Source organism: Mytilus californianus, unplaced genomic scaffold, assembly GCF_021869535.1.
Source record: "Mytilus californianus isolate M0D057914Y unplaced genomic scaffold, xbMytCali1.0.p SCAF_8, whole genome shotgun sequence".
NCBI classification, from domain to species: Eukaryota; Metazoa; Mollusca; class Bivalvia; order Mytilida; family Mytilidae; genus Mytilus; species Mytilus californianus.
Window position 1 is genome coordinate 15,159,838 of NW_026262734.1, and position 6,000 is coordinate 15,165,837.

Below are 6,000 nucleotides of genomic sequence, written 5' to 3' on the forward strand. Positions count from 1 at the left end.
GAAAAGTTTTTTATTTAAAAATCATCACCTTGAGTTCCATTAAGAACAAAGACCCATTTCAATCTGAATACCACTTAGAACAAAATAGAGCTTTAGTCCCTGATGCATGATTTTTTTTCATTAATTGTTTTTGGCTTTTAACTAGCTTTCAGTAACTGCGAGTTCTCTCAAATCGTACTTTCGTGTTAATTTGACCTGTTGATACAATTTGTAATGTATTTTTGTTATTTAATGTTTACTTATTTAGTGTTATATCTAGTCTCACTATTTTTAATAAATACCACCTTTGATAAGTGTTTAGTATGACGATAAATTTTCACTTTTGTTCTCATACTAGGAACAACAAAAGTATTTATATATTTTGTAAAAATTATTTCCGTACTCCATGTATACCTTACAACAAAATTATTTTTTATTTACCTGTGTACGTTATTTTATTTAGCGGCATTTTGTCCACGGTTATGGTTGTCTTTCAGATATTTTTTACATCTAACCCCCTTGTATTATTGATTTATTTACATTGTCTCATAAATCAAATCTATTCGTTCAGAGTATGTTCACTTGTTTTTGTTAATATGTCTTTTGATTGAGTTAAGCCATTTCAATTGATATTTTATAGTGTGTCTTTCTATGTTGTGATGTTACACTACTGTTTCAGATAGGGCGAAGGTTGGCGCCTATTAAAACGTTTAAACCCACTGCATTTGTTTGCATCTGTCCTAAGACAGGAACCTGATGTTCAGTGGTTGTCGTTTGCTGATGTGGTTCATAAATGTTTCTCTTTTCTCATTTTGTACATAGATTAGACCGTTGGTTTTCCTGTTTGAATGGTTTTACACTAGTCACTTTTGAGGCCCTTTATAGCTTGCTGTTCGGTGTGAGCCAAGGCTCTGTGTTGAAGGCCGTACTTTGACCTATAATGGTTTACTCTTACAAATTGTGCATTGATGGAGAGTTGTCTCATTGGCACTCATACCATATCTTCTTATATCTACTAAATGGCACAGCCCTTACCAATAGGAGACTGAAAACGGAGTTTGTAAGTCTTCAGGCGTAGATCTACGCCTACAAAGTAGATCATTACTTAAAGAGTAACACCACTAATTCGGGCGCGGTCAGAAAGAACAAAACAGAAAGTAATACTTATAAAAAACAAAATAGTTCCTACACATGGGTGTAACTTTCAAAATATGCAGAATAGTTTTGGTAATTTTTGTATCAAATGAAAGCTGAATGAATGGTGAATATTTTAAAACACGTTTTGACTCATAATTTTGTATAATAAAAAAAATGTATGACATTTAATAAGGAGGGTACATTTTGTGCATTTCCCAGATCTGAAGTTCCGGAAACCAGTACTCTCTAATGTGCAATTAAAGGTACTATGTTGAATTTTTTAGTACAAGACATCATAATATGTTGCTTTGACGTGCACTGACTGTCACTTTATTTGAACTTAAGACAAAAGAGCAATGACTGCTTGAAATTGAGGAATTTAACATAGAAAGTAATGGGGTGATGAACTAGTCATGGAGGAACACCGCTAGTTCAGTTCCAATTTTTGCATTATTTTGGATTGAAATCAATGAAACATGTTTATTTTCACTTGTTTATAGTTAAAAGATAGCTCTTGGTTAAATAAACCTATGATTTTTCTTGGTTTTCATATGGTAGCATTTTATAATTTAGGCAATTGGTATATACTCATATAATGATTCCAAATTTCACTTTATATACAATTTTGAACCAGTTTAGCAAGTTGTCCAGCTGATGGATATATAAATTGCTGTTATTTGTCCATGTTATACCAAAAAAAGTATGGTTAATATAAAAAATGTCCCTTTTCCAATTTTCAGAAAAAAAGACAACATTGTCAATTATGTTTTGGGTATATTTTTATTCAATGAACAATTTCGGGAAAAAAAATATTGGTAAGAACATTGTTTTTCTAGTAGAAATTAACAAATAATACCTGGTGATATTGAAGAAGAAAAAACTCATATAGGTCATTGAAGTTTCAATATGCAGTTTTCTTTGCATAAACCACATGTTACCACCAATCCAATTTGAGCTTAAAATCCGTAGTATAGTTTTTGGACTAAAGCTTTAAATGTTTTGTATTGCTAGAAATCGATCATAGAATGAAATTAATTAATGCAGAAGTCAATATAGCAAGTTTGGTTCTGTTATTAAAGATTGTGAAAGCAAGGAAGAAAAACATGACATCTAAGATAAAGCGAGGCATCCCCTGTTATGCATCGTATGACTGCAGTCGACCCTTTCCCTCGCCGTGAAGTTGTCGTTCTAATTGAGTTCATCTGTCATTCTTATGTATAGTTATGCTACAGCTAGGTAGATGGTGGCGAAAGGATGTTTGGTCAACTTTGAATCATAGGGAATGTCACCAGCATATAAACGCTTATGATTTTTGGTTCCAAGTTCCAAGTCCAGTGCAATGGTATCCTGATAGATACATACCAACCAGCAGAAGACTGTATATCAGCGTCCAAGCAGGCACTTCAACATTTAAACAATATTAATCTGCAACGTTGAAATGACGTTGAATGAACTGTTAATTTTGAAAGTTGAGATTTCCCCTGCAATAATAGAAAATATATCACTGTTAACATATTTTGTTGATACGGAAATAATTTATCTTTAAGTAGGTTTGTCCTACCTAGAAATACTTCTTGATGCAAGCCATTCTGTTATTTTTAGTCTCTATCCAAACTATGCAAATTTTGCGTTTGACATGAATCACAAAACACATTTCTATTGTTGAAAATTGTATGTTCATCAATATTTCGTTTTGGTCTGTGACATAATATAGACGTTATGCTAGTATTGAGTCCTGGTGTTATTGATATTACCTCCATTGAAATTCTTCAAACCAACAAATTTAAAAACCGTGGCCTTAATACACCTTGTTAACATATTGAAAAAAAAATTGGCAAACAATTAAATTCACATAATAAATGGTAGAGACGGCTTTCAAATGTCCTATTTGACATTTTTGTTATTCTATTTTTCGTAAAATAATTATGTTATTATCATTTTTTTGTATAAAACAAAATAAAAGCCTTGAAATGGACCTTTCTGTAATGACTTGATACAATTTTGTTTGCTGACTTTGTACAATTGTGTTTGCACAAATTAACAGTCAATTTATCATTTTTCCATCAGGTTCATTTTAACCATAACACTATTCGACATCATTCTGAAGAAAATCATCACATTTGTGTAATAATACCATTAACCTCGAGCACTGTGATCTATTGTATATTTAACAATGCCACCGATGTCAAACACAAGGATCTAGGAATTCTATGTGACTGTCATACGTGAGAAGTTTAGCTAGCTATGAAACCAGGTTTAATCCACCATTTTCTACATAAGAAAATGTCTGTTCCAAGTTAGAAATATGACAGTGGTTTTCCATTCAATTGATGTATTTGAGCTTTTGATTTCGCCATTTGATAAAGGACTTTCCGTTTTGAATTTTTCTTGGAGTTCCGTATTTTTGTTATTTTACTTTTAAAACAATGCCACCCTTCTTGAGCACTAATATCAATTTTGTAACAAAGCCACCAATCTCGAGCATCTCATGTTACAATGTCACCCTTTTCGAGCACTAGGATATAATCTACGTGTAACAATGCCACCAATCTTGAGAACAAGGATACATTTTAACAATGAACTTGTGTTGCCAAAGTTTTATCGATACCGAAATGAGTAGAACATTTCTCATCATATGAAATTTGTAAAACCTTCCTGCGTTCAAATAAGGGCATGATGCAACCAGCTATTATGGTTTCCATTTATCGCTCAAATGTATGTTCAGCGCAACACAACCCAAATGGCATGACCCGAAATTAAAATAAACACCTCCTTGTTGCAAAAGCTGGTTTGTGCTTGTCATTTTCGGCCAATTCTACCTGCCAATATCCCAAGCGACAGTCTAAAGTACTATACCATTTATTTCCCGCTAAATGATCCAACTAATCGTCAATCCTCGGTAGTGGATACGCGTCTTTATTAAGAGTTACACTGTTTAAACGTCTATAATCAACGCAAAAACGGTAACTGTCGTCCTTTTTCTTCACTAAGACTATCCCTGCCGCCCGGGACTGTGGGAGGGTTTAATAATCTTCTTTTGTAACATTTGGTCAAGGTTGTCATAAATACCTTGTTCAATTGAAAAGGTGTTCGATGAGGCGTTTCTTTAAATGGCTTTGCGTTTCTCCTATTGATTCCATGTTTTACAAAATTGGTCCTTCCCATGTTAACAGTAGAAGAGGCAAACAAGTCCAAATTTTCTATCAGCAAAGATCTAACTTTCTGTTTGTCTTCAGAAGTCAATTCGGCTGATGTCCTGCCCAAAAGATCTTGTAGATATGATCTTAGTCCGATTCTGAAGTAAACACTCGGTAACAGCCTATTTAATCTTGAAAACACAAATCAACCTTAAAATCCACTGTATAAAATATCCCATTTTAACATCAATTAAACAATGGTGTCGTTTCATGAAATCCGCACCAAGCATACCATCAAAATGCAGATCAGTCACTACAGCTGCAAATTTTAACTTATATTTGGACCGAAACGCAGATTGAAGCTGCCTTTTTCCTCGAGGGTCTAGCTCATTGCAACATACTGACCTTACAGTTACCTAACAGTTGTCTTAACTCCGTTTAGACCTGATTTATCTATCGGAGTCAACATATCGTATAACTTGGAAGAAAACAATGTCAAAGTTTCTCCTGTATCAACCACATTTTTTTTTTTTTTTTTAATTTATCATATTTTATTGAAATCTGTACATTTGTTAGTTAGAAAACATCTAGTACCGGTACCTTATCCCAGCCTCGTTAACATTAGTAAATAACATATTTGTATAGCTGGTAGTATTAGTTAGTAATATACATACAATTTTCCATACTTAAAAATTATATACCATGTCAGTAATATCAAAAAGAAGCTTACCATTAAGATTATCAAACATATAGTTATCTTGTATAACAAATGCACAGGTTATGAAAAATATATAGTTTGTGTTGTTTTAGTAGTAAAATATAAAGATTTATGTTTGAGTATGTCTGTAGATTTTGTAGTAATCAAATAATGAAAAATAAAAAAAATAATAATAATTGAAAGAAAAATAATCAGAAGAATTTCAAAAAAATTCACTGAAAAGAATGGCAAAAGCATTCCAACTCTTGTCAAAAATATCTGTTTTATTTTTAACAGCAATTAATTTTTCAGTGCTGTATACAGACTTTATTTTACTTTGCACTGCCTGTAATGTTATTGCTTTCTTAAAATATTTGCAGTTGAAAATATATTGTTTTATTTGCAAATAAATCAAATTTGCAGCATTTCCCCTAGATGATTTTGTAATATCCCCAAACAGAAAATGTTTTATGGTAAATGGAACACTTATACCATTAGACAAAACCAAGAGTCAATCTCATCAATGAATGTTTGAACAATCTCACAATTCCAAAATAAATGTTCAATAGTTTCTACTTCTTCTTGGCAAAAAGTACAATTTGGATTGTCAGTGACATTAATTTTATTAAAAAATTTATTTGTACCTAAAATATGCTGACTTTTTCTATATTGTAACCACTGCAGTTTGGTATTTTTTGTGACTATAAAAGGTAATTTGAAAAAGTAATCTCCATTCTTTTTCATCTGAATTTAAAATTTGATTCCATTTTTTCTGACCCGTTGAAACTATATTATTTCTAATTAATAGTGAATACATGTCTTTAGTTCCCCTTGAGCTTTTAAAAAAAATCTTGGCAAATGAAGGAATAAATTGAGTGACTAGTTTATAATTTTCAAAAACATAGCCCTTTCTTGCATTTTTTACAGCAGAAATTATGCTGTTATATTTCATAACGTTTCTGTCAATTTTTAATGTTGCTTCTAACTGTTCCAAACTGAGAATTTTTCCAGCATCTGATACAATATCATTAATAAAAAATATACCTTTAT